General features: G+C 51.2%; 1 pseudogene; it reads left to right on the forward strand.

Moving 5' to 3' along the window:
• Window positions 1–532: 532 nt before the first annotated feature.
• LOC127689929 (60S ribosomal protein L27a-like) lies at window positions 533–1,170 on the forward strand (annotated as a pseudogene).
• Window positions 1,171–15,192: the final 14,022 nt, after the last annotated feature.

The following is a 15,192-nucleotide window of genomic DNA, read 5'->3' on the forward strand; positions in this document are numbered from 1 at the left end:
CCCCAAGGATATAATTCTGGATTCCTGGAACCACATAAAAAGCCAGATGTGGTAGTGTGCATCTGCAGTCCCAGCACTCCCGTGGAAGGAAGGGAGACAAAAGCAGGATAATAACCCAGATCTCACGGGACAGCAGCCTGGGATACACAGCAGTCCTGGGGCACATAGCGCAGTGGCAGACGAGAGAGAGAGAGAGAGAGAGAGAGAGAGAGAGAGAGAGAGAGAGAGAGAGAGAGAGAGAAGAGAGAGAGAGAGAGAGAGAGAGAGAGAGAGAGAGAGAATGGTTTCAGAAACAACATGGAAGGAGAGAACTGACTGCTGAAATGTTGTCCTCTGACCTCCACATGTGAGCTGTGGGATATGTGCCTGAACTCACGGAAGGAAGGAAGGATGGAAAAAGGGAAGGAAGGAAGAAGGGAAGGAAGAAGGGAAGGGAGGGAAGGAGGGAAGAAAGAAAAGAGGGGAAGGGCCTTCGTGCCTGCTATCTCGCAAGACTTTGTGAGCATGTCCCTCTTTCCTTTCTGCCACCGCCATGCCATCCAGACTGAGGAAGACCCAGAAACCCCGGGCCCCGTGAGCCATGGCCACGGCCGCATTGGTAAGCACCGCAGGCGCCCAGGAGGCCGCAGGAACGCTGGAGGTGTGCATCACCACAGGATCAACATTGACAAATCCCATCCAGGTTACTTTGGGAAAGTTGGTGTGAGGCATTACCACCTGAAGAGGAACCAGAGCTTCTGCCCAACTGTCAACCTGGATAAATTGTGGACGCTAATCAGCGAGCAGACACTTGTCAATGCAGCAAAAACCAAGATGGAGCAGCTCCCATCATGATATTGTGTGATCGGGCTACTACAGAGTTCTGGGGAAGGGAAGCTCCTTAAGCAACCTGTCATCGTGAAGACCACATTCTTCAGCAGAAGAGCTGAAGAGAAGATTCAGGGTGTCGGAGGTGCCTGTGTCCTGGCGGCTTAAAGCTACCCAGGAGCTTAATTAAATGCTAACATTTAAAAAAAAAAAAGAAAGAGGGAAGGAAGGAGGAAGAGAAGGGAGGAAGAAAACAGGATAAAATGAAAGCTTCGGTAAGTTGTAGCTCAGTGGTAAAGCATTCAGCTTCCTAAAGAAGATCATGGGTTGATCCCTGGCTTTATAAATAGTCATTGTTATGATTACCTGCTCGTTAATGAGTGACTCTGGGTTGTGTGAAGGAGAAAAGGGCACTGGGGGAGCTGTCCATGGTTTCAAATCCATCTACCACCAGGAGGACCCCTTGATCCCATAACCCTGGGTCAGATAGGATTCAAGGGACCCAGCTTCCTCAGACTGCTCTGACTTGGCGTCTCGGAGCCTCTGCGGGCACATAGATGAGTGTATATGCCACACCCCATCGATGACAGGTATGTGTGTGGGAATATCCTCTCCATTCTGTATGTGGCGGGGGCTGAGTGGGAGGGCAGGAAGGAAGGGTCCACACAGGCAGCTTTCAGCCTATGCACTAGTTGGCCAGGCTGTGAGGAAGGCTCCTCGCCCCTTATGGAAGGACCTGCAGCTCCCGCCCCTTTCCTCATCCCCACCCATCAATGCAGAGTAAATCTGAGCTCAGAGCAGCGCTGGTCCCCTGCCGGGCACTCCAAACTAATTTTCTGGTACATTATACACTTGGCCTTTTGAACAATCAATGGCCTTAAATGCTGTTTGGTTCCTGCAGCCAAATCCATGAGAAATAAGACATAATCCATCTGGCTGATACGACCGAAGCAAGGCAGGAAGGAGAGAGAAAGACAGAGCCTGGGGCTGCCAAGGGGGTCTTTGCTTGGCTCTGAGGGCGGGGAGCTGGAGGGAGCTGCCAGCTCTGGAGAGAATGGGCCTTTAAGAGATATTGATGGCCGCCTAATCACAGTGCCGTTCGTCTCAATGCTGCCTGCCCACTCTAGCTGTCAGTCTCTGAGAGCTGAGCTCCGTGGGGGGAAACTGGGCCTGGGCTCGGGATTCTGATTTGGTACAGATGTCTCCCAAGCTTGGGCTGCTGTGTCTGGCTTAGGTCTCAGTCTAAGGCGTGACATGTGCGACAGAGCTGGAGAGTAGGGTGTGGTCCTAAAATAGGCTTGGGACTACGTGCAGGGGCCAATCCTTGCTCGCCAGTTACAGTGTGACCCCTGGGGGGGGGTCTCACCTGGGGGGCCTGGGTTGGTAGGGCTTAAAGTGTAAGAAGCTTCCTGTAAAAGGCGGGGCTTGACTCAGTTTCCCCTCCAAGAAGTGAGAGGGAAAGAAGAACCTGTCTCTCTCTTTACAAGGCTGAGACTCCTGGAAGGACAAACAGGTGAGCAGCTCAGACTGCGCCTGCTGCTGCAGACACCAGCTGGGCTTGTCACCCTAGGGACTCCCAACACCCTTGTGAAGCCTCTGGTTCACAAGGCCCCAGATGACCAGATGTGGGAGTCAGGTGCCTGACCCAAGGCTAGCTCTCCCCTCCTGTCTCTCATCACTGCCTGGAGACAGATAGGTGTTGAGACAGAACTCAGTAGTGGGATGAAGACATTTGGCCATTTCCTTGTGAGAAAGACCCTGGAAGGAGAGAAGTGGCGTCCACTGGTGATATGGAGTCCCTGGTAGCTGTGGCCTATTGAGATGAGGGGCAGGGAGTCTACCACCTGAGGGCTATCCTGGAGGGTTTTTCTGATCAAGCAGGTGACAGGGCTGAGGTGGTAGGGGTGGGACGGGAGTCCTGCTCTGCTTCTTTCTTCAGGAAAGGGCCCATCTATTTGCCACTGTGCATTTCTAAGTGCCACCACATACCCAGGTTGCTGCTTGTGCCACATTTGAGACTGGAGTACCACCTCTGTTGGCCTCTGAGGGCAGAGTGGCATAGGAAGTTGCATGGGGGCTACCAGGGACCCAAGTAGGTGTCAAGGTAGATGAGTCAGAGGTAAGGGATGGGGAACCCAGGGTGGGGGCACTGCTACATAGAGGGACCCTCAAGATGGTGAGCTCCAAGGGACGGGGAAGCAGGACTAGGAGGCTATTTGGACTGTGGAGTCCTCGTCTCCTCCCATTTTTCCTGGGCCAGGGGTCTGCTCTGTGAAGCCTGGCCCTGTTAGTCTGGTCCAAAGGCACGCAGCTCTCAGTGCTGCCACAGCCCTGACAGGAAGCACAGTGGCATCTCTGAAAAGAGGGTGGAACCTGCTCATCACCCAGAAGGGTGATTATACACACAGCCTGTTCCACGAGGTGCAGGCTTGTTTGACAAGATGTGTGCGTGTTCCTGCCACAGAGGCAGCTCGGGAGCTGAGCTGGGAGGCCAGAGCTGGAGGGGACAGGGCTGCCTGGGGAAACTTATCAGGGAAGATAAATGGCTGACATCAAGGGACACCTGTCCTTCCACAGGTCCTGGGAATGAAGACCTCTGAAACGGTACAGGGGAAGCTGGGTGTCACACGTGGGCTAATCCTTGCTGTCACTGTCACAAGAGCAGCCATTCCTAGTCCTCCAATGGTGTTTGTACTTTTCAAAGTAAATCTCATGGACTGAGGAGATGGCTCGGTCGGTAAGGTGGTTGCATCGCAAGCATGAGGGCTGGTGCCCAGGTCCTTACAAAAGCTGGGCTTAATGGTCCACACCTACGATCTTAGCACAGGAGGTAGAGACAGGCAGATGGATATCTTGGGTTTTCTCCTAATCTCCTCTCTGGTCAGTTCTGGAAAGGTCTCCAGGTTCCCATTCTTTAAGGCCTTTGTTTGGCCTCACCTCCTGAAACACACAAACACCTTCCTTCATGTGTCGAATGTCCCCATGCAGACCACACTGGTCCCCCTGAGGACATTGCTTCCCTGTCACTCACACTGTGGCAGCTGCCCTCTGTCCTTGTCTCCTTCCTCCCTTAGCCTAGCACTGACAGCTGTTCTGCAAGATGATGCTTCCAGCCCACACTCTTGGCCTCTTTAAGGCCTCCCACTTGGATTCTGGTGATAAAATCTTTTCCTTCTCACCCCTTCCCAATGTGGCTACAGTTAGTTCTTCCTTCTATGAAGTTTTAATATTTTAATTAATTTGCTATTTCATTTATTTATTTATTCATTTATTTATTTATTTATTTATTTATTTATTATTTTGTGTGAGTGTGCATGCATGTGTGTCACGGCACACATGTGGGGAGGTCCGAGGGCGACCTGTGACCTGTGGGAGTTGCTTTTCATCTTCCAGCATCTGAGCCCCGAGGACAGAAATCTGATCCTCAAGCTGGGCAGCAAGACCTTACAAGACAGGTTATATCAATAGCCCTGATTATCAGTGTTCTCCTCCTCCTCCTCTTCATCATTAGTGTTTGAAACATGGTCTCACTGTGCTATAGCCCAGGATTGCCTCAAACTCAAGAGTGTCCAACCCCTGAGACCCCAAGAACAGCCTTCAGGGGGGATTTTTGTGGAAGTAGTCTGAGACCTTTGTCCTTGGATAGAGGAGACATCGGATAACCTCATCAGACGCCGCCGAGCCAATCAGAGGATGATTCAATCAGGGAGTGACCCAACTGGTGGCTAATCTACTCAGCGGTTGAGCTCACCAAAAGCCAATCCAATCTAATTGGTAGTTGATTCCATCAGTGGGCTGATGTCCTCTGTGGTGATCCATCACTGACTAATCTAATCTGCTGCTTGCCCAATCAGAGGCCAGCCTAATCAAGAGCAGGACCAGTATGTGTCTGCCTAATCCAGGCTTGATCCAGTCAGTGGTGGATCTGCACAGGAGTTCATCCAAATAGACACAAGCTGGGATAGAGAACCAGCTTTCTCCAAAGGGAGGTTCTGTGTGTGTGTGTGTGTGTGTGTCCTTTTCTCCCTCCATCCTTTCCTCCCTCCCTCTCTCCCTCCTCCCCTCCCTTCCTTTCCGGCAAGTGCTATGCTAAGCTACATTCTCAGCTTTTTCGTTTTTAATTTGTTTTTAGCTTTTGGCAAGCCTGGGTCAGTGTTGCCCAGGCTGGCTAGCCTAGAACTCATTGTGCAACCCAGACTGGCTTCAAATTTGTGGTCCTCCTGCCTCAGCCTCCTGAGTGCTGAGGTTACAGGCATGCACACCTGCAACCAGCGGGAAGGTGCTATTTGGTTGTCTAATTTCTTGGTTTTCAAAGCAATCCCTGAAGTCTCACTTGCTGGGTGGCAGAGCTTGTTACCATTTTCCATGAGAAACCAAGACTCAGGGAAGAGCCAGGAAGGGTTCCCCGTTTCTCTTCCTTTTGTGAGACAGTGTTTTGATGATTTTTGCTGGCCTGGAATTCCTGGGTTCCTTTCCTACCCTGTAGCTGAGGTTAGAGAGGCACTGCGGTGCCCAGCTAATTCTGCCTAGCATGTAGGTGGTGCACACTACTTAATTTCTTTGTTCAGGCACCTCCCTTTTGCTGGTTCTCTTACTGTAGGGGTCACCCCACTCCCCTCCTCCCTCTTGTCTCCTTCTGCCCGGCCTTGCTGGAGAATTTTTAAAGGGACAGCTCTGTCAGCAGGATTGAGGGTAGAGGGGAGCCCAGGAGCCACAAACACCTGTAAAACCAATTTAAAAATCAGTCTAGCCAACCAGCCCCCAAAGGAGCCAAAGAGAACTACAGAGTAACTCAAAAGCAGACACTAATGGAGGAGAAAAGAAATGTAGTTACATATTCATCAGCCTTTAAATATTCATGAGGACTGTAAAGCAGATTAATTTTCATGCCTCATTTCTCCCGTGGTTCTCGCTGCTCATATTTTACCGCAGCAGCGGAAGGAAAAGCAGCTATGGATCGCCCGGACAGCGTGGCTCTGACCAACCCAGCACGGGGGGGGGGGGGGGGGAGGAGGGGGGAGGGGGACGGGGGCGGGGAGTGACTTCCGGAGTGAACCATTAGTCTCCCGAGGGACCACCTGCTGGTTTGGGACAGTGTGAGAAAAGCAGGGAGCCTGCAAGGGTGGGGGAAGGAATGGAGATGTCTGAAGGTAGAAGGGACTTTGTGCTGGGCCTCCCTCAGGGGAAAAGAGAAAGGACCCTCCCAGAGCCAGCCTGAGTTTCATCGCAACTCTCCAAAGCTAATTAATTACCCATGGCAAGAGAGCAGGGGAAGGAGAAGAGACCGAGGGGCGAAGCAAGGAGAAGCGGCACAGTGAGGCCAGCAACGGAAAGAAGGATTGGTCCAGTTGGAGATCCATTAGCATGAAACCGCAAAAGGCAAAAGCAGTGTGGATTGGGGCCAGCTATCTAGCAGGACTTTCTGATTCTAGGGCTTTTGGATGTATACCAAACGTGAGGAGAGAGTGGTTGTCCTGGTCTGAGAGGACAAAGTAGAGTCAGAGGAGATGGATGGGGTGTCAGCTGCAGGGTGTCAAGGTGAGCTACCCCATAGCAGCAAATCTAGGTCACCAGCGAGAACCAGGGGATTTGCAAGCCACAGGCCTCTGGGGACAATTGCTGATACAGCTTCTTGGAGCTCCTGAATGGTGTCCCTGGTGGTGACGCATCTGTTTAAATAAGGCCCACCTGCGGGCGTTTGGACTAACTTCCTTGGAATGACAGGGAGGTATTAATTAACCCCTGTGAGACCCAGCATCGTCCACAGGTCTTGCTGCCTCTGTGGAGGTCAGTGGAGGCTCCACCATGGGGGTGGCTGCTCACCGTGCTCTCTGGGGACACTTGGGCGCCACCAACAGAAACAGCACCCTTTACAGAGGCTCTTCCCTCTATGCTCTGACTGATCACCAACTGCCAGCTTAGTTGCCCCTCTTAAATCTATCACAGGCATCATCTCGGGCCTGAGTGTACAATCATCCTGTCTCCACCACACTAAAGCTCTCTGGATGTCAGTCACATTAATGGTGACATTGTTCTTCTAGGCCCCCTCAGTTCAGTGATGTCCTTGGTCCTGGCCCCATTGGTCTTTCAGCACAGCACTCAGAACCCCGCCCCTTCTCAGAACCCCGCCCCTTTCTCAGAATCCCGCCCCTTTTGGAATCCCGCCCCTTTCTTATCCCCGCAGATGCTCCCACTCAGGTCTACTACCTAGTATCTTAGCCATCTCCCTTGGCCCTCCAACAACCCAGTACACTGAACACTAAAGCCAAATGAAAGCCTTTACCGCAGCGAGTTCTATCCAGTTCTGTGAGAATGAGTCCAGTGGCTTTCCCTTAACCACTTGCTGAGGCAGGAGAAATGCTATAAGTTTGAGGATAGCCTAGACTACTTAGCCAGATCTTGTCGATAAATAAATAAATAAATAAATATTACCACTCTGATGACTAATATTGGTTACATATGGAATTAACTAAAACACATGCAGCTGAGTACACCTGTGAGGGATTTTCTTGACTGGATCATTTGAGGTAGGAAGACATACCCTAAGTCTGGCCCACACCTTCTGGTATAAGCAGCCTGAAGAAAAAGACTTGGAAGAAGGAAGCTTTCGGGTTTTTTTTGCCTGCTTGCCCTCACTCTTGCTGGCAAGTTCCTCCACCCTGTGCTGTCCCCGAAACATCCCTTCCCTGGTATTAGTACCTGCATTTTTGGGATTCTGATGTAGATGGAAGACTAGCAGCTCTCTGAGATCTCCTGGGTCTCCAGCACCAGAGTGTGTCTGCTGAGACACCCAGTCTCACGGTCTGAACAACTACCAGCTCCTTTAGCTTTTCTGTCAGAAGGAGACAGCCATTGCTGAACTATTTGGACCACAGCTTGTAAGCCACACTAATAAATCCCTTTTTAAGCCATCCTATTAGCCCTGTCCCTTTCCCATGTGTTCTCTCTCTCACTCTTGTCTTACCCAGAGTTTCTTTCACCTTCTAACATAAAGCACACTTACTTATCTTGCTTGTCGCTATTGTTCATCTGCGTTGAGTGGCAGGCCGCCCCTCTGCCTGTGGATGAGTTTGCTTTTGAAAATGCTCACCTGGAGAAACAATCAGAGGCTGGATGCAGGAAAAACTACTTTTAGATGGTGGTCCCCAGGAGAAGGGGCCTCTACAGAGCAGTATGACCTGACTGTCTGGAGAAAGCTGCTGGACATAGCACCAGAGCTCAGATCCCAGAGGCGGGCTGATGGTAGAGTTGGTGAGAGCGAGGCATTTCGAGAGGAGACGCTGGCTTGGAAGAATTAGAAGAGACTCATATACAGAGTTCTAAAGATCTGTGGGAGCCTTGAAAAACCTGTTAGGGGCCGGAGAGGTGACTTAGTGGTTAAGAGCACTGGCTGCTTTTCCAGAGGACCCTCGTTAGATTCCCAGCATCCACACGGCCCCTCACAACTGTCTGTAACTCGAGTCCCAGGGGATCCAACACCCTCTTCTCATGCACAGACTTACATGTAGGCAAAACATATATTCATAATATTAGAACAACAGCACCTTGCTGAATATAGATAGATACATATTTGAGGAGATAATAAAAGAACTTACAAGCAAGTCTTTTTTTTTGTTTGTTTGTTTGTTTTTTTTTTAGAGACAGGGTTTCTCTGTGTAGCCCTGGCTGTCCTGGAACTCACTCTGTAGACCAGGCTGGCCTCGAACTCAGAAATCCTCCTGCCTCTGCATCCCAAGTGCTGGGATTACAGGTGTGCGCCACCACTGCCTGGCCTACAAGCAAGTCTTAAACCAGCGGGGGCAGTACCAATCCTGGCACTCAGGAGGCAGAGGTGGAGGCAGAGAGAGAGAGAGAGAGAGAGAGAGAGAGAGAGAGAGAGAGGAGTGGGGAGAGGGAGAGGGAGGGGGAGAGGCAGAAAGAGAGCCTAAGAGAGGCAGGCAGAGAGGCAGAGGCAGGAGGATTTCTGTGAGTTCATTTCTATAGCCTGGTCTACAGAATAAGTTCGAAGCCAGCCACACTTGCATAATTATCCCCCACCCTGAAAAAGTAAGTCATAAAAATAAATAAGAACAAAGGCGTAGTTGCACAGCCCTGTAATCCAGCACTCTGCTGACAAAGAAGGAAGTCATGAGTTGAGGGCTAGCCTGGGCTATCTAGCAAGCTCTTATCTCAGAACAACGATGATGATGAGACAACGACGATGATAAATCAAAGCTGTTCCAAATAACCTCGAACCAGAAGTCTAGCACTCTTTTTAAAAAATAAACTGTACTATATATATAAAAAAAATCTTGCAAATAAAAAATGTCATCACTCCTTAAAGGAATATAACACAATCCAGAGCTTGACAAAGTAAAAATTTCAGCATATGTCTTCTAATAAAAGTTAATAGTTATGTAAAGAAGCAGGAAAGTATTACTCATTGCCACAAGAAAAATCTGCCAACAGAAAAAGAACAAAAGAGAGAAGTTGGACGGCCTTGGCAGGCGACCGCTAACTGAAGCAGTGACTGTAAATACACTCCACATGCTCAAAATGCAGACGGAGGCATGAACATGAGGAGATAAGTGGAATATTAAGAAAAACACGATTTATAAAAACGAAAACAGAATATCTGAAATGAAAAAAAAAAAAAACCCACGTTGTTAAATAAAGCATTCAGTCCCTGCTGCTGCGAGCACAACCACACGGGGGCGCTCCAACAGCTCTCATGGCCAGTGATACCCACCACCGGCCCTGACCCTTTCCTGGTGACTACATTCTTTTTCTCCATTTCTCGATATTCTGAGAATACCTCTTTTCTATTTCATCCCCACATGCAAGCTGGACTTCGGGTGGTAGTGACCCGCTCTCTGGAGACCTCTGTCGGCTGGTGTCTCCCGTCCTCTCTGGAGACCCCTGATCGGCTGGGGTTTCCAAAGCCCCTCTGTAACCTCTGATGGGAGCCCTCGATCCTTTCCCCCCATCATCAACCTGCTTCTTCAGCCTTGCTCCCACAATAACCCGGGTCTTCTGCAAGGGCAGCAATGCTGAACCATGTCTCCAGCTCCGACTTTCTCCTTTTTATTCAGTCTGGAACCCGAACCCATGGGGTGATGCTGGCCACATTCGGGGTGGATCTCCTCTCTTTAGTTAAACCTTTCTGGAAACATCCCCACAGGCACACCATGGCGATTCTAAATCTAATCTAATTCTAAACGGAGATTAACCGTCACAAAGCTCTCATGATGGTGGGTAAGACCCAGCCTCTTCCTCCTGGAACCCCAGATCTAGTCAGGTTTACACTGGGCAAACATTTGTTGCATGTGTGGAGAAAGTCCACAGGGAGAAGGAAAACTCCATTTGGAGGCCATCAGAGATTCCATGGGAGAGGCAGAGTTCCTGCTGAGGTTTGAGGATAGCTCAGGTCTGGGCTGTGGGGATGTCGGAGTCAGGCATTCTGAACAGAGCTTCCTCCTCTCAAATTCTCAGCTTCATTTTCCACTTGTCACTTCTGTTTTCCCCACAAACCCTCCCTTTCCCTCGGATCTCTTGTCTGCCAGCACCAACATTGCCTCTGCATGGAGCTACCTTGCCCCATCTAGGTCCCGAGTGGGTCACATCCCACCCCACCTGCACCCTCCTCTCTCCATTGGCTCTTTTAGAGTGATCGTGGGCAAGGTCTACTAACCTTCAAAGATGGCTCCGGGGCCTGTGGATAGAAGTAAATTATCAAGGCTGGGACAGAGGCCAGAAGTGGTGGCTTGGATAGATAAGGACAAGTTAATGATGTTGACAAAGCCTGCAGAGAGAGAACTGGGCGCAGGCCCAAAGTGGGGCCTTGAACAAGATGGGGTACTCAGAAACAGATGCAACATGACCCCATCCTCACCTCTTACCTTCCTGGGCCTGCCCCTCCTCTGGGAAATCCTCAAGTGTCTGCTGGGTGTGTCTTCCCATCTCAGGACAAGGGAGATCCTGGAGATGTTCGCCATGGAGACCAAGGCAAGCTCTTGGTCTCTCAGGTATTCTCACCGGAATCTTCTAGCCCAAGCTGGGTGGTCCAGCCTGGAGTTCTGGCAACGCAGAGAACTCAGCTGGGGATCCCTCAGGATAAAGCACACAGTGGTGGCCGTGGATCCTCACTGGGCACCTAATGGAGCTGGGCCTGACCTTCACCTCCACTGTCTTGAAGGTTGAATAAGTCATTTAACCTCCAACTCCATTTCCTTGACTCATTAGTGAGACCCAGGCAACTACCTGCGGCCTCCAGTGAGCATGCTTAGCTTTGATGGACAGCAGGGGCTGACAGGACAGACTTTCTGAGAGGATAAAGGCTGCTGCCCCGGAGCCCCCATCCTGGTTCCTCTGTAGGCTCCGCCGGCTGCTTATACACCATCTTCCAAGCTCCCTGACCCTTGTTCTGAATCTTGTCTGACAGCCCCCAGAGGGGCCCATTGTGTCTTTAATTGCAAGTCTCTTGCTCCACAAAGCCATCAGCACCTAATGTCCCGTGTCATTGCTGGTTCTCTGTCTGCAGACACCTCTCTCCTTGGCTCTGCTCAGCCACCCAGGGCAGCTCCATCTGGTCAGGAATTGCCACAGTCAATAGCAAGATAAGACCTTCGGGGATGTGAGGGTAGCAGTTGGTTTAACGATAAATTAATATCAGAGAGCTAAGGACCCTGTGACTCTACCACAGGATCTTTCTACCACTTCAGACCTTGCCCAAGCCTCCATGATCTCTCATCTCTAGCCCAGAGCCTTTTGGTTAATGTGTTCTCTGCAGAGGAGGGCCCTGAACCCATAAACAGCTGAGTCCCCACTGGCTTGGCTCTGAGATTTCATTTTTGAGGGAGGACCCAGTGACAAGTTAGGGTTTGGATGATGAACTTGGAGACAGACTAAGACCAAGAGAGGAATTGTCTCAGGTGTCTCCCTTCTGACAACTTGGCCTTGGGGCCAGGATTCTTTCTGTGGGTATCTAGTACAACAGTTCTTAACCTGTCGGTCATGAGCCCTTTGGGGGTTGATCTACCCTTTCACAGGGGTCGAATATCAGATATTCACATTATGATTCCTAACAGTAACATAATTACAGTTATGAAGTAGCAATGAAAATAACTTTATGGTTGGGGGGATCATGACAACATGAGGAACTTATTAAAGGGTTGCAGCATCAGGAAGGTTGAGAACCACTGAGATAGTGGGAGCCCCACCCCCTCACCCCAGCTTGGCTCGATGCCAGTGGCTTTGGCTGCTCAATGGGGGAGGCCACAAGAGCAGGCCTCAAGAGTTCAGAATGACAGATTTTGTTCAGTGGAGCCCTGGAGCCAGGATGGGGGGGGGGGGGGAGGTAACTTAAAGACAGGCCCTGGGGGATATCCCCACATCTGTAATCTAGATCCTTCCAACCTCCCTGCCATGTTCTTGCCACCTTCACTCCTGGGCTGCAGGGCTTGGGTCTTCTTACCGTGAGCTCAGGAGAGACATAAACCATGTTCTCGTTCCCACTCCGTGCTGCTGAGATCTGCGGCATTTCCACGGAGGGTTTCCATAAATACTGAGGGAGAACAAAAGGGAGGGTAATTACTGCAATACAAACAGCATGCAAATTGTCACACTCCCTGAGTGTGGGTCTGTCTCCCCGCCTCACACAACCACCCCAGAGCCAGGAGGCTTGCCAAGGCCAGGTTCCCAGACCTGCCTCCCTGCCTGCCTGCCTGTCACCTGGCATGGCTCAGCCAAGGCTGTGTCCAGGGCTGCAGCCAGGTGAAAATCCTGCCCCTTAGTTCTAGTGTTCTGTATGAAGGATGTATCTCAGCCTCAGTTAGCCAGATGCACTATGGTGTCTGACACACGGAGGAACACAGCATGCCAGTTGGGTACAGGCTGACGTTTTACCTCCTTGCTGGCACGTGTTGTCAGGTAACACACCCATGTCCACCCCTGGGCCCTTGTCCCTGCACGCCCCGGTGTGTCTTCACTGTGGTGATGGATGCTGGTGGAATGACTCCGTGACTTCCGTGGCCTCTAAATGACCTGTCCATAAGGTGTCAGGCTCACAGCGGCCGAGGGGGACTCAACCCCTCCCCTCTGAGGTTGATTGGCAGCTGAGCCAAGGCTCACCGAAATCCAGTCTTGGGTCAGGTGCACACACATGGCCACATGGACTGTCATGGTCGCCCCCAGGATGAAACAAGGCTGGGTTCATGGAGCCGTAGAAGGGATACCCGCTGAGTGGGATGCCAGCCCTCCCCACCTAGGGCCCTATGTTTTTAAAAAGAAAAGGGTCCCCCCCTTTTTTCTGAAATGTTAGTTTGAGAGAGTCTGTTTCTCCACTTTAGTCTCGATAGTGTGACCAGGACAAACAAGATAGGACCGTAAGGGTCCCAAGAGGACCACACTGGGCACTTACCGTGGATTTGCATGCGCAGTTGAAATATCCTTTAAGGGTGAGGAGAGAACCAAGATGTGGCGCATTTAGTCCCCTCTGTAGAACAGCCTGAGGTGGAGCCCCTCCCCAAGTCCCTCCGGAGCTCAGGGGCGTGCAGGAAAAGGCCCTCTTAGAATGGTGTTCACCCTGCCCTTGCCAGTTACAACATCAGGAAACCGACTGCTGATGTAGAGGGATCCTTCAGCCAGAGGCTTAGCTGTCTTCTAGTTTCTACTACCTCTGGCCGGCCTGTCCCACACCCCTCCATCCTGCCCAGTTGAGAACTATGCCGCACCACGAGTCTAAAGCCTGGGTGTGAGGCCTAGCTTGGCCTCTGAAGAGCTGTATGACAGTAGACACACAACCTCAACTACCTAGGCCTTGCTGCCCTTGACTATACAGTGCTCACCCATAATTCCTTTGGGTGTATCAGACTTCAGCCTGGTTCCCAGTCTTGGGGCCCCTTGACATAGCTCAGGACCACGGTGTGTACAGGGCTCTGGTGTGGGTGGGGTCTTTGAATCTCTTCTCTTCTTTTCTTTTCTTTCTTTTTCCCCATGTTTTACTCTCCTGGTCCTACTGAGACCCGGTGTCCTGTCCCCTCTTTTAACTTCTGGATCCTTCCACATACCTGGAGCAGGGATGAGCCCAGAGGAACCACTCCCTGGCTGGTTTCCAAAACTCATGACCACCCCCTCCAGGCATATAGGAGAGTCCAGAGCTGCGCTCTTCACTAAGTAGAAGTACGGGCCGTCCACCCATTTCCTTGCTCCTGCGCTTTCACAGAGGGGTAGGTGGGTACCACTCCTGAGCCAGTGTTCACATCCTCATTGCAGTGCCTCCTTCTCTTCCTCTCCCACTCCTGGCACAGGCCAGGAACTTGGTTCTCCCTCCCCTCCTTGCAGTTTGTAGCCCGGGCCCCCTCGCCTCTCTGTTCCCAGACTGGCTCGTCTCCCCCAGGCAGCTGGAGCAGGGCGCCTTCGATTTCTCTATTCAGTCTGAGGCATAGCAATTTTCTGCTCTCCCGTAATTAGGGGAATTTTAAGCAAACTCCCCAGCGGATGATTACAGCAGGTTCAATCCCGGCTCCTTTGATCAGCGAAGAATGAGGACGTTGTTGGAATATTCCTCGACCTGCTGGCCAGATAAACTGGAGCGCACGCTGGCTCTCGGGCGCCCCCTGGAGGACTCCGAGCTTTTGTCCCGTGTGGCACCAGCGAGCCCCTGAGGAAGAGCCCAAATGAATTTAACTTCATATGGCTTCCCGGATGTGTTTTCTCAGGCTTTGGGCCAAGATCTGGGCTCAGAACCAAGGTTAGAGGTGGAAGCTTGGTTTTTTGTGAAAGGCTGTGCAGGCAGCACCACTGCAGCCTTTGTGAATGGGTCCACTCTTCCCAGGAGTGCCCCCCCCCCCCCCCCGCAGCTTGAAGAACTCCAGTTTTCTGGCGCTGACAGAGGACATGGTGCCTCCTTGCAGCAAAAAGACCCTCTTCCAGGTTAAGTGGGTTCCCTGAGCTTGTTGGGCCCGGCAAAGACAGTGTGGAATAACAGGAGAAGCGGGGTCTTTAACTCTCTCCTGTCTGCATGACGTTGTGTTACTGGATGAACTTCTCTGAACTTCAATACCCACGCTACAGTATTACCTTGAGAAGTACGTGGTAAATGGGGTAGAATCCAGCCTGGCCTCTGGAAGTGCTCAGTAACTATCATTCTGGGGTCCCCTTCTCTGCTACTTAAGCATGGACGCCTTCCAGAGTCAGTCCCATTCCTCTCTGTCACCAGACCTGTGTCCCCACACAAATTTGTACCCAAGTGTGAATGGGGTACATTAAGAGGCTACTAACATCTCCAGCGTTGCTGAGTGGCGGCCCTGGTTTTCCCATAGGTTAATTAGGCCATTTTTCAGGATAATTGTGGCTGTATATTCCTACACTAATTAAGTGGCTTTAAACCATCTCCATGCCGCAGTT

The sequence above is a fragment of the Apodemus sylvaticus genome, chromosome 7, assembly GCF_947179515.1.
Source record: "Apodemus sylvaticus chromosome 7, mApoSyl1.1, whole genome shotgun sequence".
In the NCBI taxonomy this organism is placed as follows: Eukaryota; Metazoa; Chordata; class Mammalia; order Rodentia; family Muridae; genus Apodemus; species Apodemus sylvaticus.